We start from the raw sequence: 23,044 nt of genomic DNA, 5'->3' as shown, positions 1-23,044 counted from the left end.
AGCAGGGGAGGAGTAGAGAGAGGACAAGCTCCATGCTCTTAGCTCAGTGCCCACTGTGGGGCTTAAACTCACAAACCGTGAGATCATGACCTGCATTGAAATCTAAATCAAGAGTCAGAGGCTTAACTAGTAGCCACCAAGGTGCCCCATGCTGGTACTTTTACCACAAGTACAGTTATTTACTTAGATGTTTTAGCTGTCTATATTGTAAAGAGACAGGTAGTAGAGCAAACCCACTACAGAACTTTGCTTTCATAGTGTGAAAGCAGCCATTAGACAATATATGAATGAATGAGCGTGACTAATAAATATATTCTAATAAAACTTTATTTACAAAAGGAGGGGTGGCTGGATTTGGTTGTAACTTACTGATCCCTGGTCTACACAATTATTCTCAAGAGTACTTGTGATAACCAGTAGTATTTCACAAATTTTATAAGATAGTCTCTGACCAAAATTGATGTTGCATGACAGGTTCAACAAGGAACTTCCTTTTAGATATTTCTCAGTAATGGATGCTTGCTCATTTTGTGTAGCATAGTGACTTTTCCTTTTAATTTTGGCAATTGAAATGCTTATTTCTAGACAATATTCTTGCAAGATCCTATTTTGCACAGTAATTCATAATGCCATGAAGAAGTATCCATACAACCTGAAAGTTGTTGCAGTTTTGTATCTTTATCCTTTAAGAGGATAAGTTAAATAATGTATATAATGTACTTAATATAATGTTTAGGACATAATAAATGTTACATGTATTTTAAAAATTGCATTTGTACAGTTTATTAAAGCTCTTACTGTGGCCATGTTCTCATGCCATTAATATTCCTTGAAACTGGAATTTTTAAAATGGCTTATGGAAATTCGTCATATGGATTGTATGTCTCTCTCAAAAATAAATAAACATTAAAAAAATAATTTAAGGGGTGCCTGGGTGGCTCGGTCAGTTGAGTGTCCGACTTTGGCTCAGGCCATGATCTCGTGGTTTGTGAGTTCAAGCTCCACGTCAGGCTCTGTGCTGACAGCTCAAAGCCTGGAGCCTGCTTCGGATTCTGTGTCTCCCTCTCTCTCTGCCCCTCCCCTGCTCATGCTCTGTCTCTCTCTGTCTCAAAAATAAATAAAACATTAAAAAAATTTTTTTAAATAAATAATTTAAATAAACTTAAAGCATGAGGTAAGGTGAAATAAACAGAATACAAAATTGAATATGTATGATTGTACAAAGCTATATGTACATGTATAGATAGAAAAATGAAAACTGTTATTTTGGATGACAGGATTTGGTTTTTTTATTTAAAAAAATTTTGTTTATATTTATTTTTGAGAAACAGTGAGACAAAGTGTGAGCGGGGGAGGGGCAGGGAGAGAAGGAGACACCGAATCTGAAGCAGGCTCCAGGCTGTGAGCAAGAGGTCAGCACAGAGCCTGATGTGGAGCTCGAACCCACAGACTAAGATCATGACCTGAGCCGAAGTCAGACGCTCAACCGACTGAGCCACCCAGGCACCCCTGGTTTTTTTTATTTAAAAAATTATTATTGTAATTTTGAAGAATAGAAGGAAATGAGTACTTAAGAAAAAGATAACAATAATTGTATATTCTTGAAGTTAGAAACATTAGCAAGTAACGGGGTTACATAGTACACTTTCATTGCTTTCATTATTGCTTGATCTTTCTCCACTTTAATTCTCATCATTTATTTATTTATTTAAATTTAACTGCATTTATTTTTTTTTTAATTATTTTATTTATTTTGAGAGAGAGAGAGAGAGACAGAGAATCCCAAGCAGTCTCCACACTGTTATCGTGGAGCCTGACACGGGGATCGAACTCAGGAACCATGAGATCATGACCTGAGCCAAATCAAGAGTTGGATGCTTAACCAACTGAGCCACACAGGTGCCCCTAATTCTAATCTTTTAAAAACATTGTCTTGAAAAGTAGTCTTCATAGTTGTTTTTCCTAATGAAAAACTGTTCTTAGTTGGAAGCCTGTTTGGCTTGCTGATGGTAAGAAAAAGTTAAAATACTAATCTATCTGAACCAATAAATTTTCAGTTGTGTTTTTTTTTTAATCACTTATATGATTTTCTATTCCTCTGGATATAGTTTGGTACAGTTAAAATGACAGTTTTATATACACATGACAAAGCGTATGATGTATGGAAATGGCAGGAAATTTAGGTTATTTTAATGGTAACTAAGAATTTTTTACACTTTTCTCATGCTATTAAAATGAATTCCTGGTAAATTTATGATACTGAATGTATCTAACAGCAGTATAGGCAGTGAGGAATTTAATTTTTTTTTTTTTCAACGTTTATTTATTTTTGGGACAGAGAGAGACCGAGCATGAACGGGGGAGGGGCAGAGAGAGAGGGAGACACAGAATCGGAAACAGGCTCCAGGCTCTGAGCCATCAGCCCAGAGCCCGACGCGGGGCTCGAACTCACGGACCGCGAGATCGTGACCTGGCTGAAGTCGGACGCTTAACCGACTGCGCCACCCAGGCGCCCCTAGGCAGTGAGGAATTTAAAGTTATTGTGCAGTTTTGCTAAAAATGCATCCCCTGATTTGCTGTCCAGGAGTGAAACAGAAACAAAATGTAAGAGGGGAGAAAAGGACAGCACTAAATGAAATGATAGAATTCTGTTAGGAGTGGGAGAGATGACAAGAGAATTCTATTCTTATTTTTTAAGTAAGCTCTATGCACAGTGTGGGGCTTGAACTCATGACCCTGAGATCAAGAGTCATGCTCTATGGACTGAACCAGTCAGGTACCCCGAGAATTCTATTCTTATTTTATCTCCCAGTAGGATGGAAATATTAGAGAAGTAGCTGAGAGAACCCAGATTATGAAGATGAGATAAAGTAGGAGTTTTTGGGATTTTTTAAGGAAGGAAATGATGTATAATCATGAGTCCTTGAAAATATGTAAAGTTGATTTGTGAATCTCTGTTTAAATCTGCATTTTTAGCCAAATTTACTTACATTGGCACATGGGCAACTTATTTTTTAAAAATCTTTTTTGGTTTGAAATATAATGCATAAGCATTATTTTATTTTTCAACTCCAGAGTTTTGGTTTCTTTTATAATTTCTGTCATTTTATTGATACTCTCTATTTGATGACACATTGTTCTCATACTTTAGTTATTTAGACATGGTTTTCTTTATTTGAAATCATTCTGTGTATGGATCATACTTTTCTCGTTTCTTTGCATGTCTCTTAATTTTTGGTTTGGAACTGAAAGTTTAAAATAATATAATATGGCAACTCTGGAAACCAGAGCCTTTCTTCTTCCCAAGGTTTATTGGGATTTTTTGTTGTTTTTTGTTGTTTTTGTCTTTTACACAGAGACTTTTCTGAACTAATTTTTAAAGTTTATATTTTTTTGTGTGTGTGGCCACTGAAGTCTCTGCTTGGTTAGCTTGGTGGTTAGCTAATGATTTGACAGAGCTAGCTTTTTATTTTTTTATTTTTTTAATATTTATTTATTTATTGAGAGACAGAGACAGAGCTTGAGCAGGAGAGGGGCAGAGAGAGAGGGAGTCGCAGATTCCAAAGCAGGCTTCAGGCTCTAAGCTCTCAGCACAGAGACATGGGGCTCGAACTCACGAACCACAAGATCATGACCTAAGCCAAATAGGATGCTCAGTCGGACTGAGCCACCCTGGTGCCCCTGACAGACCTTTCTTTAAATACTTGTAACTAAGTCTCTAGTCTGCCAGGAGGCTCTATATGCATGCTGGGCAGGTGTATAGTATACCACTAGGCATTTTACAACTTTGCCTTAGCCTTCACTTCTTGCTTGTGCAGTCTCAGGGTCAGTTGTGAGAATTTAGGACCTTCTCAGGTTTTTCCTGGGCTTCATGATCCCCAGGAATATGTTGGAACTTTCAAATCCCCCTATTGAACATCCTATTTCTCAACGTTTCTTTTTAAGCTTTTTGGTTAGCCTATTGTTTACCCCAACTGTTATGCACTGCGCACTGCCGCAGGCAGCCCTGAAGTTCAGCAGTTGTCTTTGATTGTTTTTGACAGACACCCCCAGGGAAAAGGCTGTTTTACTTTGGCACTCTGTCACGTCAAATAAAGACTGCCTACTGAGTGGTGTCTTCAGGGAACCACCAGACAGGTCCAATAATAATTCTCTGGAATAGGGGTTTTTGAAGGAGCTCTAACCCCATTCTGCCTCCTCTAGTGGCTGCCAGACTGCTGGTTTCTGCCATGATTGTGGGCTGTTGTTTTAGGCTACTATGGCACTAGGGAGGAGATGATGGAAATAGGGAGAGTTAAAACACCACAAAGTTCTTAGTGAAATTCAGCTGTTTTTGAATAAATGCTCCCTGAGCTCCTGTAAGCCTTTGGTTAATTTCCAGAGTTCGGAAAAAAAACTGATTCTGACATTTTTGCCAGTGTTAAAGAGTTTTGTTGGTCCATCCTCTGTCATTTTCAGTGACTGTGACTCTCCAGGTTATCTTTTAAGCTTCTCCAATGCATTTTCGAACACTTCAGACAAAGTCATCTTCTTGGTTTTAAAATCACTATTGACTTCTCTTTGCTTTTAGAATTAAGACCAGCATCTTATTTTTTACCTGCAAAGCTATGCATTATCTTGCTGTTCTCTTTAGCTCTTTTCCACTGCCCTGCCCTATTTTATTCTTTAAAATTGCCTTAGGTCATCTAAGTGAACTTTAGTGTCACTTTCAAGGTACACATTGAAAAAACTAGAAATTTTGATTGGACTTGTATTGGATTTATAGGTACTATAGAAGAGAATTGATATTTTAATATTTTAGTCTTCATTTATTTGTTCAGGTATTTTATATATCCTTTAGTACAATTTGAAAATTTCCTCAATTAAGGTCACACCCATCTTTTTTGAGTTTGTGTCTTTAGTTCTTTTATCTGATATTTATTATTTCTCTGTGTCATGTGTGTGCATGTTATTGCATTTCCTGGAAACTATATATGGTGATAAACAGAAACTGATAGAAACATTCTTTAATGTTTCTTTAATGAGAGTTGCTTATAAAATTTTATAATTAAATCTGATGTTTGGGCTGTTGGCTTTTGGTACTGTTTCTAGTTTACTAAGAATTTTTATCAAATGAATATTAAATTTTAATCTTTTTAACATCTATTAATATGAGTTTATATTAATTTTTTGAAGTTAAACCATCCTTGTATTCCTAGAATATTTGATTTATTATTTACTTTGATTTGGGGCACTGCACTGATCTTTTTACCAGTGATTTCCATTTCTGAGGTCTTTGACTTAATTTCATTGTTGAGTACTTTTTCGGCATGTGCTTATAAGGGCATTGTTTCCTAAGTTCTTAATTATTAAGGAGTGATTGCTTATTGCTTTTGTCACCTAATATCTACTTGAATGTGTGTAGTATTTCTAACGAATAATAAATTGTTTCAAAATCCTGTAGATGTTATTTTCCCTAGTATTGAATGTTCTTGTGAGGAAGTACAATACTGTGTTTTATTTTTTTTGTAAATCTCCAAGATGACTTACTTTTTCATTGGCTTGGACAATTAGTATTTTCTTTATTTCTTTAAGTTCAGTGTGTTGTCATGCAAATCATTTTGAATTTTTTCCTGGAATGAATGCATTGTTGTTTTTTACTTAAATATTTTCTTCTTCATTTCACAGAAATTTACTGTCATTGTATCAGAGTATTTTTTCTGATTCACTTGCTAGGTTATCTTTTTGGAAGATTATCTTTGCCTTTCATACCTTTGTGTATTTATTCATTATTTCACTCAGTAAATCTTTAGTGATTCCTGTTCTGTGCCAGTGAAACAAAGCCATGGCCCTGTGGAACTTACATTCTAGTGGGAGGAACAGAGGTGATAAATAGTTAACCTAACAGATAAGTAAATTACATGTTAATTTAGAAGATGTCAAAGACTGAGCTTCTGACTTTTGATTTCAACTCAGGTCATGATCCCAGGGTCGTGGGATCGAGCCCCGTGTTGGGCTCCATGCTGAGCATAGAGCCTGCTTGGGATTCTCTCTCTGTCTCTTTTTCTCTCTCTTTCTCTTTTGTCTCTCTCTGTCTCTTTCTTTCTCTTTCTCCTGCCCCTCCCTCACTTGTGCACTCTCTCTAAAATAAAAAAAAAAAAATAAATAAATAATAATAATAATAATAAAGAAGGTGTCAAGGACTAAGAAAATGTAAAGCCAGGTAGGATGAGAAAGTTAAATAGATATTTGTGGAAATTACTTGATTTTTGTCTTTTTCTCTGCATTAACCATTATTATCTTAAACCTTTGTCAGTATTTCAATTATGTCTTTTTTTCAGTTATATGTTTTTTGCTCTTTTTAATTTATTTATTAGCTTTAATGGTGGTGTTTCAGTCCTCAATATGTTAGCTCTGCAGTCTCCTTTCTATCCCTTTTATTGTTTTATTATCTGACCATTAACTCATTTGATTTAATTTGATCTTATTTTCAAAGAATTTTACAGAGAAGAGAGGAGGTGGAGATGATAACTTGAAGGAATAATAGAGTTGGTGGAATTTTCCTTTTTGTGGTTTTCTTAGGATAGAGGTGAATTATGGATGTTTAGGCTGGAAGGGAAGAATCTGAAGGAAAAAGATTATACAGCTACGGACGCTAAGGTGTCAAGGAAGTAAATTGGCATATATCACACACAGAGTCCTTTGGTAATAGTTAGATTTTGAATCCAGAAGATCTGCCTGATTCCAAAGTCCATGCTTTTAACATTGTAATGTACTCCCTATGAAAAGTAGTTTGTTTATAGTGGAATTTAAAATTTTTTTAAATGTTTATTTACTTTTGAGACAGAGAGAGGCAGAGCGCGAGTGAGGGAGGGGCAGAGAGAGGGGGAGACACATAATCCGAAATAGGCTCCTGGCTCTGAGCTGGCAGCACAGGATCGAACCCACAAACCTTGAGATCATGACCTGAGCCGAAGTTGGACGCTCAACTGACTGAGCCACCCAGGCGCCCCTATAGTGGAATTTTAAAACTTTGAGAGAATGGATTTCAGAAGCAATAGAAAAAGGGTTAAGTCAGGGGACTGGCAGAGATCAGATAGACTTCAAAGAGTGCATCTTGTTTACTAGTTGGAAAAGGAACACAAATAGAAGTTATGTTGAAACATGGTTTTTACCATGTGAGATTACACAACTCTGCCTTCTGGTGACTTAGGAATATTTTGAAGAGATGGGGCTATTAATTTTCAACAAAGTGGGTATCCAGTTGTCCAGAATATTTAAAAAAAAATTTTTTTTAACGTTTATTTTTGAGAGAGAGAGACAGAGTGCAAGCAGGGGAGGGGCAGAGAGAGGAGACAGAATCCGAAGCAGACTCCAGGCTCTGAGCTGTCAGTATAGAGCCTGAACACGGGGCTCGAACCCATCAGCCATGAGATCATGACCTGAGCTGAAGTTGGACACTTAACTGACTGAGCCAGCCAGGTGCCCCCAGAATTTTTTTTTTGACGAGTCTATTCCAGGGGTTTTAGTGGAAGTGTTACTACTTCCAGAGGGGCGTTAAGAAATATTTGGAGTGGCTTTTGCTTATTGTAGTATTGAAAGTATTACACCATTTTTTTTTTTTAATCCAAGTTAGTTAACAAATAGTGTAATAATGATTTCAGGAGTAGAATTCAGTGATTCATCACTTACATGTAACACCCAGTGCTCCTCCCAACAGGTACCTTCCTTAATGCCCATCACCCCTCAGCCCTCCAGCAACCCTCAGTCCTCCAGCAACCCTCAGTTTGTTGTATTTGAGTTTCTTATGGTTTGTCTCCCTCTCTCTTTTTATCTTATTTTTCCTCCCCCCACCCATCTGTTTTTCATGTAGACCAGGCAAGATAGATATTCTGCATTTCATGACCCCCATCCATATAGGTTAAATCCCTCTGAACATTTATATAGATGAAAAACTATAATTTTATGAGCCTGGACCTAAGTTCTTTTTACACGTAAACACAAAATAAGTTTTGTACATTTTATTTTTATTAAATAAATTTTAATAAAATAAAATTTTAAATACTTTTTAATTAAAAAGTATTGATTTTGCACAGTATAGTGTATGCTAACATTTCCCCTAATTTGACCATTTTGTAGATTGAGGGAAGATTATATCTTATTTTGTTTAAAACTTTGCAAAAAAAAACTTTACAGAGAGTTCCCCATTTAAGAAAATCAGGTCACTTGTCACCAGTGTCACTTGTGTTATTTGAGTCACCAGTTCTGCAGTCAGCATTTGTATCTGTAGCATTAATAGTGATTACAGTGAGTCTACATAGTAGAAGCTTTTGATAACTACTGTCTTCTGATGTGCTTATGCATTTACATTTTGAAATAGTTTTATGTTTTTCCATTATAAGTTACTTCCCTTTATTCTGTATAGTTCTTTATGGATGTATATATGTGTATCCAAAACTGCACAAGAAAGAAGAAATATGTATATAGTTTTTAAAAATTACATGTAGAGAGTTACGTGTGTTTCATTTCAGTATAAAGGGCCCTATAAAAGGGTATTGAGTATAACAGGACTTAGAAATACTGTTCTGTGCCTTTCCCAATGATGTAAAATGACTCATTTATTATATATTAAATTCCCATACATATGTGGGTCTGTTCTCTAGACTGTTCTCTTCCATTAATTTCTTTCTCTAATGATGTTCTGTAATGCAGTTTTACTTCAATTCAGCATTATAATCTGGTTTGATATACAGTAGTACAAAGAATAAGAAAAAGTAGTATTTATTGAGCACTTGCTATTTGTTAGCCATTGTTCTGTTTTATATGAATAAATTCATACAGTCATCACAATAACACTAAATATTACCGTATTTTGTTAAATCTAAGATGCTTTGTTAGTGATGCTTTCTTGATGTTACCAGAAAGTGTCAGTAGAAAGCTTTCATTTGGCACAGCATTATTGCCTTCTGGGTGACAGCTGTTATTTTTGAGACATCATCAATTTCTGATACATTAAAATACGAAAAAATATGTTGTAGAATCATTGAAATAGGGTGTTGTCATCTTCATTTTACAGTTGAGGAAGCAGGCAAAGAGAGTTTAACTTGCCTAAGATCACGTAGTCACTTGATTTCATAGTGCATATGCTTGATTGGGATTTTTTAAATTTATTGATACATTTTCCAAGCATTTATTGCTGATATATAGCAATAGTTGTTTTTGCTCTAGGTTTATGTTAAATACCCTTTTTCAAGTTAGAGGAGTTGCCCTCTGTTGTAGATTATTCATTCCCAAATCTTCTTATTTATAATTATTGGGTAATCCTGTCTACTGGGTCCATCTCTAGAGAGTTCTATCAGATGCTGCTCCTGGTATATACTTTCTGCCTTGATACTAAGCTTATCCATGAATCTTGCTTTAACCACTGGAATGTGAGTGAAACTGATAAGCTATATCTGAGCAGAAGCTTTCAAAGCCATCTTGTGATTGAGCCATTGCTTTTCTGCCCTGCCATAGGAACAGCATGTTGTAGATAGGGACTGCCTTCAGCCTGAAATGAAGACAGTATGGACCTACAAACCATCTACAGTGGACACACATCATGAGCAACAGATAGACGTTTATGTTGTAAGGCTTGAGATTTTAATGTTGTTTGTTAACACAGGCTAAATTAGTGGAAGTTGACCAATAATCTAGATTGCTAAAAAATTTTATTAGGCATTTGGATTGAGTTTTATCACATTTTTTTGACATCTGTTACTATGGTGAATTATATTGATAATTTTTCTAAAAAGTGAAACTATTTAAATACTAGAATAAACCCTGCTTAGTCTTCTATTCTTTTATATGTGCAGCTGGATTTTATTTGCTATTTTTTTTTATTGTGGAAAAATATATATAACATAAAATTTACCATTTAACCATTTTTAGGTGTGACATTAAGTACATTCACGTTGTGCAATCATCACCACTCTCCAGAACTTTCTTTTTTAATTTTTTAAGTTTATTTATTTATTTATTATTTTTTTAATGTTTATTTTGAAAGAAACAAGGTGCTAGTGGGGGAGGAGCAGAGAGAGAAGGAGACCCAGAATCCGAAGCAGGCTCTGAGCTGTCAGCACAGAGCCCGACATGGGGCTCAACCTCATGAACCATGAGATCATGACCTGAGCCAAAGTTGGAAGCTTAACCGTCTGAGCCACCCAGGCACCCCTAAGTTTATTTATTTTTGAGAGAGACAGAGACAGAGCATGAGGGGGGGAGCGGCAGAGAGTGAGGGAGACACAGAATCCAAAGCAGGCTCCAGGCTCTGAGCTGTCAGCACAGAGCGTGATGTGGGGCTTGAACCCATGAAGCGTGAGATCATGACCTGAGCTGAAGTTGGACACTTAACTGACTGAGCCACCCAGATTCCCCAAAACTTTTTAAGTTGTAATATGGAAGTTCCAGTGACCCCCAAGATCCTTTCATGAGGTCTGTAAATTCAAGACTATTTTCATTAGACATTTGGCTTTTTTTTTTTTAGTTTTTTTTTTTTTATTTTATTTTTTAAAATTTACATCCACATTAGTTAACATATAGTACAACAATGATTTCAGGAGTAGCTTCCTTAGTGCCCCTTACCCATTTAGCCCATCCCCCTTCCCACAACCTCTCCAGTAACCCTCAGTTTGTTCTCCATATTTATGAGTCTCTTCTGTTTTGTCCCCCTCCCTGTTTTTATATTATTTTTGTGTCCCTTCCCTTATGTTCATCTGTTTTGTCTCTTAAAGTCCTCATATGAGTGAAGTCATATGATTTTTGTCTTTCTCTGACTAATTTCACTTAGCATAATACCCTCCAGTTCCATCCACGTAGTTGCAAATGGCAAGATTTCATTCTTTTTGATTGCTGAGTAATACTCCATTGTAAATATATACCACATCTTCTTTATCCATTCATCCACTGATGGACATTTGGGCTCTTTCCATACTTTGGCTATTGTTGATAGTGCTGCTATAAACATGAGGATGCATGTGTCCCTTTGAAACAGCATGCCCGTATCCCATGGATAAATGCCTAGTAGTGCAATTGCTGGGTCGTAGGGTAGTTCTATTTTTAGTTTTTTGAGGCACCTCCATACTGTTTTCCAGAGTGGCCGCACCAGCTTGCACTGCCACCAACAATGCAAAAGAGATCCTCTTTCTCCACATCCTCGCCAACATCTGTTGTTGCCTGAGTTGTTAATGTGAGCCATTCTGACAGGTGTAAGGTGGTATCTCATTGTGGTTTTGATTTGGATTTCCCTGATGATGAGTGTTGTTGAGCATGTTTTCATGTGTCGGTTGGCCATCTGGATGTCTTCTTTGGATAAGTGTCTATTCATGTCTTTTGCCCATTTCTTCACTGGATTATTTGTGTTTTGGGTGTTGAGTTTGAGAAGTTCTTTATAGATTCTGGATACTAACCCTTTATCTGATACGTCGTTTGCAAATATCTTCTCCCATTCTGTCGATTGCCTTTTAGTTTTGCTGATTGTTTCCTTTGTTGTGCAGAAGCTCTTTATTTTGATGAGGTCCCAATAGTTCATTTTTGCTTTTGTTTCCCTCCCTTCTGGAGACATGTTGAGTAAGAAGTTGGTGCGGCCAAGATCAAAGAGGTTTTTACCTGCTTTCTCCTCGAGAATTTTGATGGCTTCCTGTCTTATATTTAGGTCTTTCATCCATTTTGAGTTTATTTTTGTGTATGGTTTAAGAAAGTGGTCCAGGTTCATTCTTCTGCATGTCGCTGTCCAGTTTTCCCAGCACCACTTGCTGAAGAGACTGTCTTTATTCCATTGGATATTCTTTCCTGCTTTGTCAAAGATCAGTTGGCCATATGTTTGTGGGTCTATTTCTGGGTTCTCTATTCTGTTCCATTGATCTGAGTGTCTGTTTTTGTGCCAGTACCATACTGTCTTGATGATTACAGCTTTGTAGTATAGCTTAAAGTCTGGGATTGTGATGCCTCCTGCTTTGGTTTTCTTTTTCAAGATTGCTTTGGCTATTCTGGGTCTTTTCTGTTTCCATACAAATTTTAGGATTATTTGTTCTAGCTCTGTGAAGAATGCTGGTGTTATTTTGATAGGGATTGCATTGAATATGTAGATTGCTTTGGGTAATATCGGCATTTTAACAATATCTGTTCTTCCTATCCAGGAGCATGGAGTCTTTCCATTTTTTTGTGTCTTCTTCAGTTTGTTTCATAAGCTTTCTATAGTTTTCAGCGTATAGATTTTTCACCTCTTTGGTTAGATACATTCTAAGTATTTTATGATTTTTTGTGCAACTGTAAATGGGATCGATTCCTTGATTTCTCTTTCTGTCACTTCATTGTTGGTATATAGGAATGCAACCGATTTCTGTGCATTGATTTTGTATCTTGCAACTTTGCTGATTTCATGAATCAATTCTAGCAGTTTTTTGGTGGAATCTTTTGGGTTTTCCATATAGAATATCATGTCATCTGCAAAGAGTGAAAGTTTGACCTCCTCCTGGCCAATTTGGATGCCTTTTATTTCTTTGTGTTGTCTGATTGCAGAGGCTAAGACTTCCAATACTATGTTGAATAACAGTGGTGACTGTGGACATCCCTATCTTGTTCCTGACCTTAGGGGGAAAGCTCTCAGTTTTTCCCCATTGAGGATGATATTAGTGTCGGGTCATTCATATATGGCTTCTATAATCCCAAGATATGCCCCTTCTATCCCTACTTTCTTGAGGGTTTTTATTAAGAAGGGATGCTGTATTTTGTCAAATGCTTTCTCTGCATCTATTGAGAGGATCATATGGTCCTTGTCCTTTCTTTTATTGATGTGATGAATCATGTTAATTGTTTTACGGATATTGAACCAGCCCTGCATCCCAGGTATAAATCCCACTTGGTTGTGGTGAATAATTTTTTTAATGTATTGTTGGATCTGGCTGGCTAATATCTTGTTGAGGATTTTTGCATCCATGTTCATCAGGGAAATTGGTCTATAGTTCTCCTTTTTAGTGGGGTCTTTGTCTGGTTTTGGAATCAAGGTAATGCTGGCTTTGTAGAAAGAGTTTGGAAGTTTTCTTTCCATTTCTATTTTTTGGAACAGCTTCAAGAGAATCAGTGTTAACTCTTCCTTAAATGTTTTGTAGAATTCCCCTGGAAAGCCATCTGGCCCTGGACTCTTGTTTTATTATTGTTTTTATTTCTGCTGTGTCAGTTGTGATCTCTCCTCTTTCATTCTTGATTTTATTTATTTGGGTCCTTTCCTTTTTCTTCTTGATCAAACTGGCTAGTGGTTTATCAATTTTGTTAATTCTTTCAAAGAACCAGCTCCTGGTTTCATTGATCTGTTCTGTTTTTTTGGTTTCAATAGCATTAATTTCTGCTCTAATCTTTGTTAATTCCTGTCCTCTGCTAGTTTTTGGTTTTATTTGCTGTTCTTTTTCCACCTCCTTAAGGCATAAGGTTAGGTTGTGTATCAGATCTTTCTTCCTTCTTTAGGAAGGCCTGGATTGCTATATACTTTCCTCTTATGACGGCCTTTGCTGAATCCCAGAGGTTTTGGGTTGTTATCATTTTCATTGACTTCCATATACTTTTTAATTTCTTCTTTAATTTCTTGGTTAGCCCATTCATTCTTTAGTAGGATGTTCTTCCGTCTCCAAGTATTTGTTACCTTTCCAAATTTTTTCTTGTGGTTGATTTCGAGTTTCATAGTGTTGTGGTCTGAAAGTATGCATGGTATGATCTCAGTCTTTTTGTACTTACTTAGGGCTGATTTGTGTCCCAGTGTATGGTCTATTCTGGAGAAGGTTCCATGTGCACTGGAGAAGAATGTATATTCTGCTGCTTTAGGACGAAATGTTCTGAATATATCTGTTAAGTCCATCTGGTCCAGTGTGTCATTCAAAGCCATTGTTTCATTGTTGATTTTTTGATTAGATGATCTGTCCATTGCTGTGAGTGTGGTGTCGAAGTCTCCTACTATTATGGTATTACCATCGAAGAATTTCTTTATGTTTGTGATTAACTGATATATATATTGGGGTGCTTCCACATTTGGTGCATAAATGTTTACAATTGTTAGGTCTTCTTGGAGGATAGACCCCTTGATTATGATATAATGCCCTTCTGCATCTCTTGATACAGTCTTTATTTTAAAGTCTAGATTGTCTGATATAAGTATGGCTACTCCAGCTTTCTTTTATTGACCATTGGCATGATAGATGGTTCTCCATCCCCTTATTTTCAATCTGAAGGTGTCTTTAGGTTTAAAGTGGGTCTCTTGTGGGGCACCTGGGTGGCTCAGTCTGTTAAGCAACTGACTTCATCTCAGGTCATGATCTCACGGTTTGTGGGTTCGAGCCCTGCATTGGGCTCTGTGCTGATAGCTCTGAGCCTGGAGCCTACTTCAGATTCTGTGTCTCCCTCTCTCTGCCCTCCCCCGCTCGTGCTCGGTCTCTCTCTTTCTCTCTCAAAAATAAATAAAATGTAAAAAAAATTTCTTTTTGTTTTAAAGTGGGTCTCTTGTAAACAGCATATAAATGAATCTTGCTTTCTTACCCATTCTGTTACCCTGTATCTTTTGATTGGAGCATTGAGTTCATTGACGTTTAGAGTGAGTACTGAAAGATCTGAATTTATTGCCATTATGATGCTTGTAGAGTTGGAGTTTCTGGTGGTGTTCTCTTGTCCTTTCTAATCTTTGTTGCTTTTGATATTTATATATATATGTATTTTCCCCCCCATCTTTTCTCCCCTCAGAGAGTCCCCCCCCCCCCCCAAATTTCTTCCAGGGCTGGTTTAGTGGTCGCAAACTCCTTTAATTTTTGTTTGTCTGGGATATTTTATATCTCTCCTTCTGTTTTGAATGACAGCTTTGCTGGATAAAGAATTCTTGGCTGCATATTTTTCTGATTCGGCACACTGAATATATCCTGCCACTCCTTTCTGGCCTGCCAAGTTTCTGTGGATAGGTCTGCTGCAAACCTGATCTGTCTTCCTTGTAGGTTAGGGACTCCCCCCCCCCCCCCCCCCCCCCCCGCCATGCTGCTTTCCTGATTCTCTCCTTGCCTGAGTATCTTGTGAATTTGACTATGATATATGCCTTGTTGATGGTTGGTTTTTGTTGAATCTAATGGGGGTCCTCTGTGCTTCCTGGGTTTTGATGTCTGTGTCTTTCCCCAGGTTGGGAAAGTTTTCTGCTATGATTTGCTCACATAACCCTTCTTACCCCTATTTCTCCCTCTTCTGGGACCCCTATGATTCTGATGTTGTTCCTTTTAATGAGTCAGTGATTTCTCTAATTCTTAAATCGTGCTCTTTTGCCTTCATCTCCCTCTTTTTTTCTGCTTCACTATTCTCTATGTTTGTCCTCTATATTGCTGATTCTCTGTACTGCTTCATCCATCCTTGCCGCCTCTGCATCCATCCGTGATTGCAGCTCAGTTATAGCATTTTTAATTTCATTCTGGCTATTTTTTACTTCTCTTATCTCTGCAGAAAGGGATTCTAATCTATTTTCGACTCCAGCTAGTATTCTTACTATATCGTGATTCTAAATTTTGGTTCAGACATCTTGCTTGTATCTGTGTTGGTTAAATCCCTGGCTGTCATTTCATCGTGCTCTTTCTTTTGGGGTGAATTCCTTCATTTTGTCATTTTGAAGGGAGAAAAGGAATTAATGAGGCAGAAAAATTAAAATTAAAAAAATTAAAATCAAAAAAATATTAAAATTAAAAAGTTTAAAACACACACAAAAATCAAATAAATGATGCTAAATCCTAGGTGTGTTTTGGTCTGGGTGTTGAATGTGGTTTGACAGATTAGAGAAAAAAAAGGAGGGGGAAAAGAAAAAAAAGGAAATCATTTGAGAATTTGAAAAAATGAATACACTGGAGTAGACTAAAATGAGATGATGGAAGTAATATCGAATTTGAAAAAATATACACAGAAGTAAAGAATATAGTAGAAAAAAATTAAAGGAAAATATTTTTAATGAAAAAAATAAAAATGAATTTTTTCTTTTTCTATATTCAAGAAAAAGAAAAATAGAAAAGAAAGGAAATCGTTTGAAAAAGTGAATACAGTGTAGTAGACTAAAATAAAATGATGGAAGTAAAATAGAATTTGAAAAAATTTACATCAAAGGAAAAAATATAGTAAAAAATCAAAGAAGAATATTTTTAATAGAAATTAAAAATGAAAATGAAGTTTTTCTCTTTCTGCATTCAAGAAAAAGAAAAACTAAAAAAAAGGAAGATTGTTTGAAAATTTGAAAAGGTGAATACACTGAATGAGACTAAAATAAAATGATGGAAGTAAAATAAAACTTGAAAAAATTTACACAAAAGTAAAAAAATCTAATAAAAATTAAATAAAAATATTTTTAATAAAAATTGAAAATAAAAATGAATTTTTTCTCTTTCTGTATTCAAGAAAAAGAAGTGTAAAAGAGGAAAAAAAAAGAAAATTGAATAGATGAACCTACTACCAGATTGAAGTAGGACTGAAATTACTTCATTTTCCCCTAGAAGTCAGTCTATGTAGCGCTTTAGAGTCCATAAACTAAGCTGGCAGTGAGACTTGTGTTCTTGAAGAGCAAAGTTGGCCCAGTTGGGTGGGGCTCAGTGTAATGACTCTGCTCTCCACTAGATGGCACTGCTAGCCTAGTGGGGTGAAGGGTTGGGCTCGTGGTAGGTGTGTATGCGCATGCGCGGGAGCAGTGAAAATGGTGCCACCCAGCCACCCAGTCTGTTCTCCTTGATCAGCAATCGCGCACCCGTCCTCTGTCTTCAGCCTTCGTCCACTCCCCGCTTTTTCACTCTCCGTGACCAGGCCCCAGGCAGTACCTCTCTCCCGAGTTTTGTCTCAGATGCGGCTGTTTTCCCCAACCCCTTACTTCTGAAGGACTGCAGCTTTGACCTGTTCTGCCCCTCTGTGGGAGGGTCTCACTGAGCAATGGCTGAATGGGCAATGGCTGAATGTCGGCCGCACACAGGAACGCTTGCTAGACCCTGCTGCTGCCGGTGCCCTGAGGCTATGGCCAGGTGCCAGCCCGCCCCAGAAAAAGTTGGTGAGATAGTGTGGCAGTAACTTTTCAGGGATTATAGAAAATCACAACACACATCTGGCACCAGGCTTCACCCTTAACGACCTTGTTCCAGCACCAGCGAATGTGGCTGTTTTCTGGGGTCTGCTGGGACCAGGTGGCTTCAACAGTCTCTACCAAATGTCCTTCCAGCAGTAGAACCGCTTTTCCCCATGTGGCCGAAGATCCTCCTGGACCCCACTCTGTTCCTGGGGATTCGCCCTTCCCCCCAGAGCACTGCCAGGTATTGAGCTGCGGAGTTGCAGACTGCACTCCCCTTGTTAACAGTCTTAATGGAATTTAAACCGTCTCCTTTATCCTTTCTCCCTTTTTAGTTTAGTCCCTGCAGCTGTTTCCAATTTTCCACTTTCTCTCTAGCTGTTTTTGGGGAGGGGTGCTTTTCCCTGTATTCTCCCCCACCCCCCGTCTCCATCCTCTCTCTGCTGGCAGAAGCACCTCCCTTCCTGCACCTTCTCGCTCCCCAAGTTCACTTCTCTGCACCACGTACCTGCTTAATTCTGTGGTTCAGGTTGTATGATTGTTGTGTTAATCCTCCAGTCAGTTTTCTAGGTGTGTTGGGTGGTTTAGTGTTGGTCTGGCTGTATTTCATGGACACCAGACACACAAAAAACTTCCATGCTGTTCCACCATCTTGGCTCTTCCCTTGACATTGGCTTTTTTACCGTTTTTCTCAGAAGTGTACAGTGGGGTTTTCCAGAGGCTGCATTACATGTGAATTGCAACAAATTGAATACAGCAAATTTGAGAATCTAGCAATTCTATTACAGAGATAACGTCAGTATTGATAGGATAACACATGAAAGCAAAAGTTCTGTGGGTCCTCAGTAATTTTATTTTATTTTTTAAGTTTATTTTGAGAGAGAAAGCACAAGTCAGGGAGGGGCAGAGAGAGAGGGAGAAAGAGAGAGAATACCAAGCAGACTCCACATTGTCAGTGTAGAGTGCAGAGCCTGACACAGGGCTGGAACCCACAAACTGTGAGATCATGACCTGAGCCAAAGTCAGACACTTAACCAACTGAGCCACCCATGTGCCCCTGGGTCCTCAGTAATTTTAAGAAGTATTAAAAAAGGTCCTGAGAAGTGCCTGGGTGGCTCAGTCAGTTGAGCGTCTGACTCGGTTTCAGTTCAGGTCATGATCTGACGTATCATGAGTTCGAGCCCCACATCGGGCTCTGAGCTGACAGCATGGAGCCTGCTTGGGTTTCTCTCTCCCTTTTTCTCTGCCCCTCCCCCGCTTGTGCTGTCTCTGTCTCTCTCAAAAAAGTAAATAAGGGGCGCCTGGGTGGCGCAGTCGGTTAAGCGTCCGACTTCAGCCAGGTCACGATCTCACGGTCCATGAGTTCGAGCCCTGCGTCAGGCTTTGGGCTGATGGCTCAGAGCCTGGAGCCTGTTTCGGATTCTGTGTCTCCCTCTCTCTCTGCCCCTCGCCTGTTCATGTTCTGCCTCTCTCTCTGTCCCAAAAATAAATAAACGTTGAAAAAAAAAAAAAAGTAAATAAACTTAAAAAAAAAAAAAAGTCCTGAAACCAAAATATTTAACAACCTCTGCCCTAGAATAGTAAAAAAGGAAAGTATTTTCCTTTAAAATATGTTAAAATGCAAAGTAATTTATTTGCATTTTGTCCTTCACTATTTTGATTTCTTCTTTTTTTAAATCTGTTCACATTTCTACTTTTTCAGCTAATGTTGGCCATTTAAATTTTAAGTAATTTTTTTTTTTTTTTTTTTAGGGATTCAAATCATATTTGTAGAGAATTTCAGTAGTAGCTAAAATGTCTTCTGAAATCTCTTCTGGATTTGTAATTGTCTGCTTTTTATTCCTGATGTTTGCTTTCTCTCCTTTTTGTTAGACCTGATAAAAGTTTGCCTATATTATTTACTACCTTTTTCAAGAATCAGCTTTTTTGATTATTATCTGCTATTTTTTAGTTTTTTAGTCTTCTATTTTATGATATTTTATTACTTTGTTATTTTCTTGTAACTTTTTTTTTAAGATTTTATTTTTAAGTAATCTCTATACTCAACATAGGGCTCGAATTTATAGCCCTGAGAATTAAGAGTCACACGTTTTATGGATTGAGCCAGCTAGGCATATTTGAAAGAGTTTGGCTTTGTATAGAATTCCAAGTTCAAAATTACTTGCCTTCAGAACTTTTACTTTTTTATTTTTTTTAATTAATTAATTAATTTATTTATTTATTTAGAGAGAAGGGGAGGGGCAGAGAGAAGGAGAGAGAGAAAATCCCAAGCAGGCTCCACACTATCAGCATGGAGCCAATATGGGGCTCAAACTCACAAACTGTTAGGTTATGACCTAAGCCAAAACCAAGCTGGCTGCTCGACCGACTGAGCCATCCCGGTGCCCCCTTTCCTTCAGAACTTTTAAATATAATACTTGTTTTGTTTTTATATCCACTCTTTCCAAATGGAGGTGTGTGGTATCAATCTAATTCTTTGTAAGTAATTTGTACTCCCAACTTCCTTCACCAGTTGTTTTTAAGGATTTTTCTCTTTATCCTTGGTGTTCTAAAATTTTACCAGGCTAACTCAAGTTCCTGTGTTCTCACTTTCCAACTAAGGGCAGAAATGAAATCTCTGTTATTTGCCTTTTCCAGAAAATGAGTTAATCTGTCTTCTGTCTTTTCCTGCTCTTTGCATCCCTTATCTCAGAATTTGTAGCACCCTGGGAACCACTCCCACCTTTTCTAGCATTCAGTCTCTTTGAGCAGTTTGCTTTCTTGCCTTTTATATTCTTCAAGTTTCCAGTCCGTTGAAGGTATCCCTTCTTGTTTTCTAGCATGATTATGGATTTCTTTTCTGTCATTTCGAAGGTTTGGATTAGGAGGAAAAGGAGGCTGCAACATGTATTAATTTGCCAGAAGCTTTGCATTGTTTTCCTAGCTTTAAGATCTTGGGCAAATTGTTTAATCTCTCTGAGATTCAGTTCCACGTTAAAAACAAACAAACCTGTTTTATAATACTGCCTACTAAAAGTTTATTTTAAGGCTTAGAGTATATCTTAAATGCCTAGTACAGTGTATGGTATAGAGTAGATGTGTAATTGTGCCTTTATCACTATAATATTAAATGCCTGGTACATTGCATGGCACAGAGTAGAAGTGCAATATATAGTGCCCACATTGCTACAATAAATCTAATGTGTTGTCTGTGTGCAGTAACTATATCATCATTAATCATTAGTCATCTGAAATTTTCTTGTTCTGTCTCCATCCTACTTTGTGTTTGACAGTCATAATTTTGGTAGCCTGGCTTTTTTTTTTTTTTTTTTTTTGGCTTTTTAATAGAATCTTGATCTTCATGTTGGGTTGTAGCCATTAGCTAAGGGCCATTATGTTAGAAAAATTCCATAAAGAAGGCAATAATAACCATAATTATATTTTTGAATTATTTTTTTTTATTGTGTACAGTCTTACTGCACTCTTTTTACTCATTTTTTTTAAACCGACAACTGACAGTTTCTAATTAGAAGACAGTAAAAGCTTTACTTCCAAATTTGCTTTTAAATAACAAAATTAACTTTTTATTTTTCCAAAACTGTACACATCTTCCTCATCTATTGACAGCCTTTGATACTGCCTATTCCAACTTTACCATAAAAAATTATTAACAATTTTTTTCCCTTTATTTTCTTGTTGTGTTTCAGTGTGTATAGTGAGACAAAAAGTAATAATCCCTCATCTCATTCTTGGATTTATCAAAAGCTGAAAATAAAATAGATCAGATCATTTTCTGGAACAAAATTACTTTATTAGTTTAGTAATAATTTGAGGTTACTTTAAAGATAAGAAGCAGCATTTGGGAGGAGATTCATTTCCTGCCTTTGGGCATTATCTGTAAGAACTACATCTTCAGTGTCAAGAGACTGTGTATGTATAACTGAACTCTAATAAAGTCTGTACTGGGGATGCTGCACACCTGACTTGGTCATTGTGATTATATATTAGGTGCCAAACTGTTGCTTGTCTTTTGAAAAAAAAAAAAAATACATTGCCAAGTGTATTTCATTAAAATTTGCCCTGTGGGGAGGACTACAAGACCTTTGTTGATTATAAGTGTTCTAGTTATTTCCAACATAGTTAATGATGTTCCTTTGGAAAATAAGCTTGTGTTTCTCTTTTCTTTCTTTCTTTCTTTCTTTCTTTCTTTCTTTCTTTCTTTCTTTCTTTCTTTCTTTCTTTCTTTCTTTCTTTCTTAAAAATGTTTTTATTTTTGACAGAGAGAGACAGAGTGCAAGTGGGGGAGGGCCAGAGAGAGAGAGAGATGCAAAATCCAAAGTAGGCTGTCTCCAGGCAACAGCTGTCAACACAGAGCCCGATGCAGGGCTCTAACGAACTGTGAGATTATGACCTGACCCGAAGTCAGATGCTTAACCAACCAGGCACACCAATAAGTTTGTGTTTCTAAGCGGAATAAAATGTAGTTTTCCTTTTATTGGTAAATTAAGTTAATAATTGGAAGAGGTCATAAATTATAGTAAATATGTTTTAACTAAATCTCACAAAGTTTTCACAACTCTTTTTGACCGATGACAACATAGAATATTGACTGGTAGGAACCTCCGGTTGCTGATACCTGACTCTTAGTGCTTAGGACTGAGAAATAGTACCTCCTGGAGTATAAGACCCAGATAAAGGAGATGATTCAGAGTATGGGTTCTAGGTTGGTTAATTTACATGTGAAAGATATATTCCTGGGTGAACCCTTCACTCTCTCTCAACAAATGGCCAACCCTGGGAGAGACAAGTTTCTCTGCCAGGTTGCAAATGCCAGAGCATCAAGAATACAGAAAATAAGAAAATATAGTTAATGTAATCGGCCTTGTGGTGGATGGATGCCAAATAGACAAATACAGAATCTAAGAAAACAAAATAGCTATCTGTTCTTTTCTTGTTACCATCTAGTTTAGAAATCAGTATGATGTTAGCCATATAAAACACGTTAGATATTTCCCTCTTTGTATTCTATTACCTGTAACAAATTGTAGAAAATAGGGATTATTTGCTCCTTGAAAATTGGGGAGAATTCAGCTTGTATAACTGTCAGGGTTTACAGCTCTTTGGGAGAGGATGTCTTTGTGGTTATTGGTCTATTCAGGTTCTTTAACCATTTAAGAAAGTATATCCATTCTGCTTAGATTTTCAGATTTATTAACATAAATATTATAATCTCATATAACAATGTAACCATAGTATTATCATAATAGTACTTTTAAATCTTTCATTTATCACGCTTGCATCCCTTTTCACTTTTCTTGATTAATCTTGCCAGAAATTTGTCATATTAATCTTTTCAAAGAACCAGCATTTGATTTTATTCATTTTTTTAATTAAAAAAATTTTTTTAATGTTTAATTATTGAGAGAGCATGAGCGTGGGAGGGGCAGAGAGAGGGGGAGACACAGAATCTGAAGTAGGCTCCAGGCTCTGAGCTGTCATTACAGAGCCTTACACAGCTCAAACTCACAAATCACGAGATCATGACCTGAGCTGAAGTCAGACGGTTAACTGACTGAGCCACCCAGGCGCCCCTGATTTTATTCATCTTTTGCATTTTGTTGATTTATACTCTATTTGATTGATTCCTGCCCATATCTTTGTTTCCTTTGGTTTTTTTTTTTTTTTTTTTTTTAGTTCTTCTATGATCTTTTTCAACTTGAGTTCTTCTGTGATCTTTTTCGACTTGAACTTTAATCTTTCTTATATAAGTATATAAATGTATTTGATTTTTTTGAGTATTCTATCTCACAGATTTTGTCATTTAGTGTTTTTGTACTTCTTAAAAAATTATTTTGTAATTTATAATTTCTTTGTTAACCTGAGGATTTAGAGCTATGGCTTTTGAGTTTCTAGACATATGGGTGGAGGTTTTGTTTTGTTTTGTTTTGCTTTTTAATGTTTGTTGCTGGGTTTTGTTTTGTTTTTAATACAGATTTT

The 23,044-nt window shown here is 36.8% G+C and overlaps 1 protein-coding gene across 4 annotated transcripts in view; it reads left to right on the top strand.

Annotated features, from left to right (window-relative positions):
- Nucleotides 1-23,044, top strand: part of NSRP1 (nuclear speckle splicing regulatory protein 1) — a 61,441-nt gene that overhangs the window by 5,070 nt on the left and 33,327 nt on the right. The gene's annotated exons all lie outside the window — the stretch shown is intronic.

The sequence above is a fragment of the Felis catus genome, chromosome E1 (assembly GCF_018350175.1).
Source record: "Felis catus isolate Fca126 chromosome E1, F.catus_Fca126_mat1.0, whole genome shotgun sequence".
Classification (NCBI taxonomy): Eukaryota; Metazoa; Chordata; class Mammalia; order Carnivora; family Felidae; genus Felis; species Felis catus.
The sequence above is the reverse complement of the archived record's forward strand: the minus strand, read 5'-3'. Positions and strand labels throughout refer to the sequence as shown.